Here is a 12909-nt window from a genome sequence, read left to right as displayed (position 1 = left end):
TACTTCAGGATGTGGGGAGCACACACCTGGCTTGGGGGCAGGGCTGGAGGTCTCCAGGGAGTGTGGCTGGGTCTTTGAGCTTTTATCTTTCTGCAGTGGGACAATTCTAGCGGGGTCCAGGTGGCCCTTAAAAGTCACTCAGCTGCTCCCTGGCCCAGCGGAGAGCTAGCAACTCCTCAAGGAGAGACAGACAGACAGACACACACACACATCAAATGGCCATTTGACTTTCAGGGGAGGCTGGGAGCTAAGTGCATGCCCCAGATGGGCTCTGGGCTGAGTGGACTGGTGGCTAGATGACACCTTCATGGAGTCCTTGGACTCTACCTCAGGCCATCTCTATCACTGGATTTTCATGTTCCTGAGAAATTTCATTCTAACCGATATCCTTATAGGTCCACATGGTGAGGGGAACAGGGCCCACTTTGGGAGGCAGGCAAATTTGGGTATAAATCCCAGCCCTGGATCTTGCTGTCTAAGGTACATTTCTTAAGCTTTCCAAGCCTTAGTTTTACTGCTTATAAAAAATGGGCCCATTTAGAGATGAAATGAGAAGTCTGTGTCTTCCATGCTTAACAAGAGCTTGACACCAGGTTCCCATCCTCCCATCCTTCAGATGGATAAACCCTTTCCCAAATAATGTGAACATTGAACTTACTCCTTACTGAGTTTTCAAAATTCTGTTATAAAACGCTTCTCTGTGTTGCCTGATTTCCTAATCCTCTCTGTGCCTCATTAGTAACTTGGTAAGTAAACATGACAAATGTTTCTATTTTGAGTTTTCTGCCAAAACAATGTGAATGCTGTGATTTTTATAAAGAATACAAATGGCACCATATTCTACGTTTGCCTTGTTTCTCGTTCATCTATGTTGCTGTTTCTCTGTCAGTTGGACAAATAGAATGGATTTTTCCCTCATAGGAAATCACCTTCTGCAGCCCCAGCCTCTGGCCTGCCTGGGACTTGCCTTACCACTTCACCTTCTTCCTCCTACCTTGCCTGCTGTCGTTCCAGACACACTGGTCATTGTTGCATATTATTAGCTGCAATCAAAAGAATCCTGAGTAGTGATAATGTGCAGAATTGCGAGGTCAAGTTGTCCTGTTGTCGAAACTGTTGACGGTAGGTTTAGGTGCACAGTATGGATTTCCACCTCCCTCTTGATATTTTTCTGAACTTAAATGTTAATTAGTTTCCCAGGGCTGCCTTGACCAAGTTCCCTAACTGGATGGCTTAAAATAACAAATTTATTGTGTCATAGTTCTGGAGGCTAGTAGTCCAAAATCAAGAAGTTGGCAAGGCTCCTTCAGAACTGTGTAGGAGAGAAACCTCCCTGGCTTCTGGTAGTGGCCATCCATCCTTGGTATTCCTCTGCCTGTGACAGCATAATTACAATCTCTACCTCCGTCTTCACATGGTCTTCTTGCTGCATCTTCTTATCATCCTCCCTGTGTGTGTCTGTGTCCAAATTTCCCCTTTTTATAAGGACACCAGTCATTTTGGATTAGGTCCCACCTTAATGGGCTCATCTTAAGTTGGTTAAAGCTACAGAGACCCTATTTCCAAGTAAGGTCACATTCTGAGATATTGGGGTTAGGACTTCAACATATATTTTTTCTGTGTGTGTGGGAAAGTGGAGGGAGGAAACACAATTCAACCTGTAACATGTGTAAATTCTTTTTTTTAATGGACATAAGATTTATTTTTTGTATATTTTTTAATGAGGTTTGATTTGCCAACATATAGTATAACACCCAGTGCTCATCCCATCAAGTGCTCCCCTCAGTGCCCGTCACCCAGTCACTGCATCCCCCCGCCCACCTCCCTTTCCACCACCCCTTGTTCCTTTCCCAGAGTTAGGAGTCTCTCATGTTCTGTCTCCCTCTCTGATTTTTCCCACTCATTTTCTCTCCTTTCCCCTATAATATCTTTCACTATTTTTTTTCTTTTTCTTAGAGTTCTGGTCAATCCTTTAGACTTTATGTCAGTTGTAAACCAGATGAACAAAACTTTTCACAATCTGGCCTTTATTCATTCATTCATTCATTCATTCATTCATTCATTCATATAAAAATATTTATTTGGTATTTATGATACTCTGATCCAGAACTTCTGATCTATCATCTCAAGCATCCTAGACTTTCAAGCATCCTAGAAAGATGGGTAACACTGGGGATCCCTGGGTGGCTCAGAGGTTTAGCACCTTCCTTTGTTCGGCCCAGGGCATGATCCTGGAGTCCCGGGATCAAGTCCCACATTGGGCTCCCTGCATGGAGCCTGCTTCTCCCTCTGCCTGTGTCTCTGCCTCTCTCTCTCTCTGCCTCTCATGAATAAATAAATAAAATCTTAAAAAAAAGAGGGGTAGCATTATTCCCATTCTACAAAGCTGAAAACAAAAACTCAAATAAATTAAGACTATGGCCTTTCTCCTCACAGTGGATGTCAGAGCTCAGTGTTTGAGCTAGTGGCTCCTGACTACCAGCCAGTTGCATCAGGTCAGAACCATGTTGACTCAGCAACATTCTTTACTTTCTATTTAACTATATCTCTCTACCTTTGACTGCCAGAAATCCTATCCGTTCTTGATCTCTTCTCTCCCTCAGCACTCTCTGGTCACCCTCTCTCTTTGGCTATTTTGGTAATATTGGCCCCTGTCTCATGGCCAGGTCATCAATACTGGCCCCTACTGGCTGCTTTCTTCCTTGCCCTTCAGTTCTCTTCCCTTCCAAGGACTTTTTTCTTTCCTGCCTCTCTCCCTTCTGTCTTACTCTCTTTGTTCACTTAATTCTTTAAACATGCCAGCATCCTGACTCCTGGTGTCATTCATCCACACCTAAATTTAGCGGGCAGTCTCTATCCTTGACGTTTATATATTCTGGACATCAACATAGTTCCTTACCACTTGACACTCCTGTTTTTTTAAAGCAACACTCATAGCTTCTGATGTATTTTAAACAGCCTGAAGACACCACTTTATACTGGCACACAGCCCAGTTCTTTACCTCTGCTGCTGCTTCCAAACATGACATTGGTCCCCTGGGGGATATTAGGTGTTCTTTTCCAAGCACTGAGAGGTGGCCTCCTGCTAATGTTATTGTGCAGTGCTTTTTCAACACAATGTAAGGAGTCTAGGTGTCTGACCGCTCTTCCAACAAGCTTAGTGCTCTCCCTGGGAGAGCTACCTGAACTCATTTTAAAGATTACCTGGCAGATAGGTCTGCCTGTTAGAATGGCTACCCCAAACTACTCCAGGAAGATGAAAGCCTAGTGTTAAAAAAAAAAAAGCCAGAAAAGGAGATTTAGTTACTCCCTTGATAACATTTTTTTAAAAACTCCCAACTACGGAGCTCCATATTTTCTTCTGTGTTGTACCTGTTCATGTCCTGAGTGATCTTGTCTTCTTTATTACTTTTTAGGTGCTATTTATACACAAAAATGTCAAATCTAATTCTTCATCTTGGTACCATCCCCACGCTCCAGATCTGTATTTTTAGCTCTCTGCTATTCTCCCGAATGTCCTGAAGGCATCTCCCAGCTAAGTGTCCTCTTCCTCTTCTAGTCTGTATTTGATGAGACTGGCATTTATCCTCCATCTCTCAAGCTATGCACTATCATTCCTGATTCTGTGGCCAATCAGTTAAGGACAGCCCTGCCATTCTAGCTCAGAGATGCCTATATATCTGTCTGCTGTTGATCCTTACTCTCAACATTGCTCATCAACCTTGAGAACTTAGGTGGACTTTCTCTCCTGTATCTCTTTGTTCTGATCCCAAGAGACTTCTTTGGAGAAGGTAAATTTGACACCTGGCTGTCTTGTTTTTGAACTTGCTTCTAGCTTCTCAATGCCCTGGATAAATATCTAAACACCATAGGTTGTTATTCCAGGCCTCCATTAATCTGACTGTGACTGACTTCTTATTCCTCACACTCTGTCCTCCTAATCTCTCCCACCCCAAACATACCCAACTTCTGTCAAATGGGGCCTCTCATTCCCTTTCATGTCTTTGTACTCCTGCATGTGATGCTTCCTCTGCTGGGGATAGCTTTCTTCTCTCCTTCACCCGATGAGTTCTTTTTCACCTTAGTGAGGCTGATAGGAATCCTCATAGATAGAGTTGGTGGCTCTTTCTACTTACATCATGGCATTTTGTTCATACTTAGGTAGTACCACTCTAAGCTCTATAATAATTTATGTTTTCTCATCTGTCTCCTCTATTGGACTGTAAACTCCCCAGCAGCCAGTACGGTGCCTGGCATGCCATGAGAAAACACTAATGTTTCTGAATGATTGAAAGCTTCATAGCATCTAATTCAACTCTCTTTATCTCTTTCCACTCATTCTTCTTTTCTTTTTTTCCTCCATTGAGAAAGATCTGATTGATTATCAAAATCCACATTGCACAAGCAATAATTAAATATGTAAATAAACAAAGAAACAAGCTGGAGTTAAAAACAGGAAAAGAAGGCAACAGGCTAAAGTCAAGGGTAGGGTGAGTGCTTCATCTGCCTGCCTAGGGCAGCACAGGTACTAGAGGCTGGTTGCAGGACTAATCCTGAGCTCCCCGGCAGCCCCAACAAAGAGTGCAAAGTTGGCTTATCCAGTTATTTGTTTCTGTATAATAAAATGTTGCTCTGGGGAAGAACAGTAAGACCCAAGAGAAATTTCTCAGAAAGGTACCATGTAACCAGATAGCACCACCATCCTCTCCCTCTGATAAAACAGCTAGCACATAGCAGGATAGTTCCTGGCTAAGCTATGGAAGGGAAGTATAATATTTTCCCAGTGTCCACATTCATGAGTTTTAATTACAAACTGTGACTATATTTCCTCTTAGTATGTGTGTGATAATTAGGAACAAGAGAGAAAGCTGAGAGGGGAGGGTCCCGTCCTATGACTAAAGTCCTGACACTATCACTCACTAACTCATTAACTCACTCATTCATTCATTCTTGCATCCATCAGGCAATAATTCTTAATTAAATGTCTATTTTATATAAGGCTGTCTGGAGGATTTTCCCTCCAGCTCCTACTGTGCAATCTCTCCCATCCGGAGTTTGGCTGGAAGGTGTATTACCATCTATCAGCTCTTTCAATCAGAGGCCAGTGGATGCATCTGCCTAAATTGCTTCATACAGGATTCAGCACTCGAGCTGGAGGTTTTTCAGTGGCAGCTAATGGTTGTCATAGGGAGGAACAAAAAGGGCTCTTGGACATGCTTCTTTTTAAGCGTCCAGGGAACATTTTCTGGCTCTGGAAAGACTGCTTTCACAGAGCAATTTTAGCCATTATCAACTGAGAATAAAACCTACTTTACGAAATTAAATTAGCCAGTCTTCCCTCCCAGATTCATTTTTCCTCCTTTAGTGTGGTGAAACCCATCTCTATTTAGCAGGCCAAGTAACCTCTCCTACCTCGTCGTTCAAATCATTTAGTAAAATAAAAAGGCTTTAAAAAAGGAGGTTGCAAATATAAACACGACTGCAATTAAGATCTCAACTCCATTACATTAATATAACTACTTTGCATGGAGTTCATTATGATGCGCATCAGGGTTTTAATGTTTTCTCCAGTTTAGTGCCATCCTTAGTTAGGAGGAAACATCGTGCTATAGAAAACAATTGCCTCTTGGGCTGGAAAATAGTTTGAATAGGATTCCATTGTGATTAATTAAGCTCACACACGATAAAGTAGAAGGAACCAAACAGTTGTTCTTCAAATTGACAGCATATTTGGTGAACAAAAAAGATTTATAACACTAAATTTAAATTTTCCTGATGTAATAATATATTATGGAAATTACTCATCTTTTTTTTTCTCCTTTTTTTTTTTTTTTTTGCTGGAAACATAGTGAGCCCTTATGTTATTTTCTCCTGATGCAAAGAATAGAGCCACAAACAAGAGTGAAGGGAAGAGAAGCGAAGGAGACTCATTGAGCAAGAGCAGACAGGACAGTATGGATATAAGCCTCTATTTTCTCTTCATTACCCTTGAATTATTTCCCACATTTTATCTGACAATTCTTCTTTGGAGTCAGCTCTAAATGCAGGCAGCTTTCTCCTGGGATAACAGCCCCCCTTCCTGGATGTTACTCTCCAAATTAAAAAGCAGCTTGCTCCCTTTTCCTTTCCAATCATCTGCTGGCCTCACCCAGGCTCTGGTCCACTCTACGGGCCCTTCAGGAAACAACCAGGGCCAGCCTGTAGCATCCGAGGCCGCCACGTCAGTGGCATTAGAGACCTGCAATTCGCATGTCTACAAAAAGAATAATGAGCTCTGTTTTGAAAAACATTTCTGCTCAGTCTACTTCGTCTCTGCTTTGTTCCTTCTGTCTTCTCTTTGTATCTGCATCTCCTGCGTGTGTGCCCCTCTTCAGTTTGCCAGTCCATTTCTTTCCCTGACCCTCCTCTCATCCTGGCCTCCTCTTTTGCCTGCTTCCCACCCCCTCAGCCCCACTTCCTCTTCAATTCGGAGTCTTCAGTTTGCAATCAAGATCCTTGACGCCAAATAAGGAGTGATGGCTCATGTCTCTGGAGAGCGTCTTCTATTAACTGGCAAGACTCAGGAACTGCTGTTAATGAATAAAGGCAGCTCCCCAGGGTTGGCCTGGGCTACTCAGGCAGCACGCTCAAATACTTTCCGTTGTTGAGAACTGGATTGGGCTTCCAGCACTGATTTCTTGTCTGCTGGAATGATGCTTCCAAGGCTGCAGCAGGATCAGTGTGATACTTAAAAAGTCACCTCTCTTGGCACCATCTTTTGTCAGTGCTGTTGTCATGGGGAGCCCCAGAGCTGAGCCAGCGAGAGAGTAAGATGGGCCCAAGCTGGGTGGGGGATCCAAGGTAAACTTCCCCTGCATCTTCAGGAGGGACCAAAGCAATAATCCCCTTTAAACGTTTCCTATGTTTGGGGAGAAAGCTGACTTCTCACAGGAGGCTGGCAACTTTCGGATAAAGAGCCGAAGGGGCTAATCATCCTCATTTGCTCAAGATGTGCCAGCTTGAGAAGTGGAATTACCAAATCATTCTGTAAATCCAAAGAGATGAAACATGATAGAAATGTTATTGATTTGGCAAGCTTGTTGCTTCCTTGCTGAGCTCATGATGAATGTCTGGAACAAATGTATAACAAACATCCGTGGGCCAGCAGCTGGCCCCTGGTTCCTGACTCTTTCTCCCTCTGCAACCTCACAGGCCTTGTTTTACACACTTTTCAAGACAGTTTAAATCATCGATTTTTAAAAAAAATATGAAAGAAATCCTAAGCCCAGGTTTCAGCCTTCTTTATCTAAGGAGTTAAAAATACTTTTTAAGTCAAACTATTAGCCTTCCTCCTTTGCTTTTCATCGTTTTTCAGTCTGTGATGCCATTTGTAAAATTAGAAAAAACAACAATTGGAATACCTCAGGTCAGTTTACTTAAATACATATTTATTAACTATTATGTAGCAGGTATTAATGCAAAGCAGGGATCATGGGGTGAGGAGGACTTTGTTCTTATCCTCAAAAAGCTTATAGTCTTCATGGACATGGATTTTTTTTTTTAAATAAATGTCACATCTCTTCCCCACTAATTGCAAATGTCCCAATCTCACCTTGCCCCTAATAATAAGGACTTTCTCAGCAGGGTGAGCAAACACACCTTAAAATCCTTTCTTAGCTCAGATTGTTCAGTTTCTTCCTACTTCCTCTGGGTCTCCTTGGTAGAGCGGTACCATCTCTGTACTCCCATGAGACTGCATATATTTTTACCTTCCAACTGTGAGCAGGGGATGTTTATCGAATGAATGAGAGCCTGGATTATTTTTCAATTATTTGACCGATCTATCTTTCACTTTGGGTTCTCTGAGCTCTTTCAGTGAGGGAGAGTGTGTCTCTCTCATCTTTGTGTCCCCAAATTATATGTGCTCTCAAAACTCCTTGAATTACATTCAGTTTTACGCCCTTTGTTTTTGGTAAGAAGGGAACATTTTTCTTCTTGCCCTCATTCCAGACCCTCTAGGGGTAGGGTCATTGTCAGGTCACATAAAGTGTGGATCCAGCAGATTTGAGTTTGGAAGGTAGGGGGATTCCAACCGGGATCAAAATGGCAGCATGTTTCTGACATGAGTGGTCTGCTCTGAAGCTTCTCTGTGGAGGCCGATACTTAGCAGCGATAGTGGAAGCATTTTCTTCCTTCCCCTGCCAGCTATGAACTGAGGGTATTGGCAACCTTCTGGCCTCCTCTAAAACTTCAGAGCATGCCCCTGTCTGGGTTGCAGAGATCCTTGTTGGTCCTCTGTAGCTGCTTGTTTCTTGGCTCCATAGAGTTTCTTCAGGGCTCTCCTCTCTTCCTTCTGCTCTGAAACTCTTCTCTAGTTGTAAGCTTCTGGCAGTTTTCCTCTCTCCAGGCCTCTTACTTTGTCTCATTCTTCTCTTCTTGCCTGACTTAGACATGGTAGCCTGATTTTGGAAGACTGGCTTTTTGAGTGACTTGAAATTTTTCAGGATACTGCTGCTACAGACAGCGCCTACACTTTACTTCCTGATAGTAACCCAGAGGCATTGTACCCTACCCTCATCTCCAGTCCATGGGATACAATAAATAGCCTGCACTCCTTGACCTTGTTCTATATCCATGGAGAAAGCCACAGTTTCCCTAGGATAAGCTGTTTTCTGTACTGGTTCCAGCTTCCTGAATTATGGAGGGAGATAGTTCATGGATCTAAGATAAGCATCTCTTCTGTCTCACCTAAAGGATATGCAGTTAGCCCTCTTTCTCTAGGCTCATAGGGGGAAGAGGTTTGTTGGTGCTGTCTGCATCTGCCTGCTAAGGAGCCAGAAAGCTCACATGCTGGCTCTTGGAAGGAGCTGGGCAATGTCACAAAGGACCTTCTTGGTATAAGAAACTGGTGAGAATGCTAGCCTCATTTAAAAAAACATTCCAGGGATCCCTGGGTGGTGCAGCGGTTTGGCGCCTGCCTTTGGCCCAGGGCATGATCCTGGAGACCCGGGATCGAATCCCATGTCGGGCTCCTGGTGCATGGAGCCTGCTTCTCTCTCTGCCTGTGTCTCTGCCTCTCTATCATAAATAAATAAATCTTAAAAAAAAAAAAGAACATAAAAACACATTCCAGAATGGATAAGTCTTTTTTAAAAAGGTGAGGGTGCCTGGGTGGCACAGTCGATTAAAGGTCTGACTCTCAGTTTTGGCTCAGGTCATGACCTCAGGGTCCTGAGATTGAGTCCTGCATCGGCTTTAGACTCTCTCTGCCCCTGCCATGGCCCCCTGCACTCACTGTGCTCTCTAAAATAAATAAATAAATAAATATTAAAAAAAACAACAACAACATTCCAGAATGGGACAAATATAAGGAGATGCATCTGACACTGGACTTTCAAAGTTAAACCCTCTACCCCCAATCATTTAATTCAGGAGGACAATCTCAGGGACAAAGGCAGAAAAAAAAAAAAAAAGGCTCCGTGGATCTGGCAATGCAATACTTTTTTTTTTTTTCATTCGGGGGTTATTCCTTAGACTTTGGGAGGCCATCCTTGGATATCTGAAGAATGGGTTATGTGTCCTTCCAAAGCACTCCCCTAGCACACTGTGCCATACTTTCTGCCAGCACCCAGCACCCAGCACACAGCAGAGCCCATGTGTGTGAGACCATAAAGACACTGAGTACAGGGGCTCACACAGACATACCAGGCACTCGGCATGGACCTGCCAAGTGAGCAGAGTAAGCCGCCCCTTTATGGCATGGGTAGTCTACTTTGGAAAGAAAAACCCTGCCACCTCCAAATGTCTCCCAGGTAACTTGTACCCAGGATGTGACTAGTTAAGTGTTGACTTTAGGATTTAATTTTTTCCTCCCACAGTCTTAGGCAAGCTCTGTGAATGAGCACAGTACCTTCTCTTCGTGGATTCATGAGGACACTCTATCCTAGCCCCTGGCAAGTCTTCAGTGAGTGGCAGTACCATTCCTATTACATGCAAACAACCCTGGATGATGTGGCATTTCATAATGTCCAGCTGGAATGAGATAGCAATCTGGGGAAATCTATGGTGAAGGTTGTTGTATCAGCATAGGGCATGTAGAGAACTAAGTATTTGAAAAGCACACAGTAAGCACTATATGTGTTCATTAAAGAAATAAAACAGTACTGCTACCACTATTATTACCAGACACTAAGACATCACGCGGGCCAGGACATTATTTCTTAAACTGCTGAAGTTCTGATGGTTTAAAGAAAAAAAAATACATATACTTTACATTTTGGAAGCCAAGCCCCCAAAATAAAACATGGAAGCACTCTTGGCTCGAGGTTTATTCTATTTAACACCTTTCAATAGGGCAACATCTGGATGTTATCATGGCTTGGCAAGACGTGATGCCGAAATTACGAATTCTGAAAATGCTGTGCATTAGGCCCTCTTGTCTTTGCCTGTAATTGCCTTAAAGATATAAAAGAGCCTGATTGTAATAACTCCCCTAGTGTAACTAGTCTTTGTGTCTATTCTGCACTAGAAGATAGCAGGAAGTGGGATCACTCTAAGGGTGTGAGTGAGGAGAGAGGGGTGTTAATTCTTAAATACGTGTGCCCTGCATCTCAAATAAGTCACGAACAACAGTGCAGAAGAATTACCGGTAATTTTATATATATATATATATATATATATATATATATATATATATATATATGCCTTAACCTATTACCTGGAAAAATTGTTGCTCCAAGATAAGAAGCCCCTAAGTATTCCAGGGTAGGTGGCCCCAGGTCCGGAAGCATTTATTATTTATTTCTTAAAGTCCTGTTCCCTGGTGATAGAGATGGAAATTTGGCAGACTGGGTCTCCCCTTGTCAAGCAAGTGACATGGTTGTTTCATTTTTAATCTGGGTCCTTTGCCCTGACAGATAAATCTGAAGGGGGGCGTTAAGGGTGTGATGAATTGGGCTCCTGGGGATGTCTGTGGGAAAGGGGGAAAGATATGACAGCCTGGGACATGTTTTTTGCCGGGTGGCTGCAGGCTTTTTGAAGTGAAACAGAGCCAGCCATATCTGAGAAGACTTAAACAAGGAAAAAAGTTTGTCTGCAACATGCCTCAAATTCTTCCAGTGGACTGTTATCTATCATTTCAGAGAGTGTGCTGAAGGCCTTTGGGCTGAGCTGGAATGATGGGAGGAAGCAGTACTGCTGTGGCTGTTTATCTGTGGGTACCCTGGAGCTTAGTGGGCAGTGAATAGGTGCTTCTGGATTATGGTCCAAGGGTTCTGGCTGGAGGTGAGCTGCGGCAAACAAGGGGAGTGGAGGGTGTCTGGGTGACCCCTGGTGGCACGTGGTCAAACGCCATGTCCACCAAGCACGAAAACAAGCAGCACTTTAATCTCAACTGGGTTCATCTGATCCGTGGTGACAGTCAAACTGTGTGATGTTAGACTTTTGTTTTGGACCCAAAGATAATTTAGATTTAATGTTACACACGATGAGAAGTCATGCAGAATTTTAGCGGGAGTTGAGATGATTTGATTTATATTTAGAACAGAAGTACTGAACCAGTGAGGATACAGCCAGGAGACGAAAAGCACAGTAGCAATTTGAACAGGGAAAATGTACTACTGCATACAAATTATTAGCTAGTTAAAGGGTATTCCCTCCTAAGAAGTATAAAGAGAACTCTTCAAGAATACAGGAGTAAGATGTAGGGAGTAGTCATTTCTTAAAAGGCTGAGAGAGCCTGTGAGCAAGGAGCAAACTTGGAAGAGGCATCGGTCTCCCACTGCCAAGGCTGTGATTCACCTCCTGTGGTCCAGGAGAAGGCAGAGAGGTAGCCTCACCGAGGGGGTGCAGGCTGGGCTGGCTAGCAGGAGCCACCTGCTGGAGTGCGGGCGGAACTCGTGGGAGTGTTTGCGTCACTGGATCTCCCACACACCACTTGCAAGGGAGCGGAGGGTAGGCAGGGAAGCTACACACAATGCTTCTGGGAAGGAAAACTCTGAAACCAAGAAGACAAGTCCTTTCCTCTTGCATCCTCCCTCCAGCATCTCTACTCTTAAGGCCTAACATCGTGCCCCCTTGCCAAAGAGAAATGGTTACTTGGGTTCAGCTCGGGGTCTCAAAGAAGGGCAGGGGAGGATGGTGTATTTGGAGCTTAGAGACAATAAATCCACAGGTGTGCGGGTAGTGAAGTCAAGGTGGGCTTGAAGAGAGGTGAGTCTGGAGGCTAGAGTGAGTGGGGCAGGGGGAAAAAGAATGATGTGGACAGACTGATGCCCTGACCTTGATCGTGAAGCAGAACCCAAGAAGTAGGGATGGCAGGAAGAGGATTGGAAGTAGTTCTAAGGAGGCTGAGGAGGTGGATTCTGTGGCTGACGAGCTGGAGTTCGCGAGAGGGGAGCCTGACAGGTGCCTGCGGGTTTGGTGGGCCTCTTAGCTGGGGAAAAGAACAGATATGAGTTTGAGGGGAAGAGAATGAATTCTGTTTTGGACATGACAGGTGGCACCTGTACCATACCCCGACAAGATTCAGAATATCCTGGAAAAAGTGCAGTGGATTCACACGGGTACCAGAGGTATGAATTTCCACAATTGCTACAAAACTCACATGCGAAGGAAAGGAATGAAAAACAAATTTCTGCCTTAAGAAGAAGTTCAGGAAAGTTCTCTTTCAGAAATCAGCTTTCCTCAACCTCATAAAAGTCTTAAAATTTTTCAGGTAAAGCTTGGAGCTCTATTACCGTTTCTTCAAAACATCCTGAAACTTTAGTTTAGACTAAGGGTCAGAATTAAAGTTTTATGTGTGTGTGTGTGTGTGTGTGTGTGTGTGTGTTTGTGTGTGTGTGTTTATTTCTATATGTTTTTGTTGTTTTGTACAGAAAGAACTCTTTAAATGTATGTAATTTCCAAATGAGTGGAGTTTCTATATTAAGT

General features: G+C 43.5%; 1 long non-coding RNA gene across 1 annotated transcript in view; it reads right to left on the bottom strand.

Moving 5' to 3' along the window:
• Positions 1-12909, bottom strand: part of LOC140608085 (uncharacterized) — a 112043-nt gene that overhangs the window by 54207 nt on the left and 44927 nt on the right. The window lies entirely within an intron of this gene.

The sequence above is a fragment of the Canis lupus genome, chromosome 17 (assembly GCF_048164855.1).
Source record: "Canis lupus baileyi chromosome 17, mCanLup2.hap1, whole genome shotgun sequence".
NCBI classification, from domain to species: domain Eukaryota; kingdom Metazoa; phylum Chordata; class Mammalia; order Carnivora; family Canidae; genus Canis; species Canis lupus.
The sequence above is the reverse complement of the archived record's forward strand: the minus strand, read 5'-3'. Positions and strand labels throughout refer to the sequence as shown.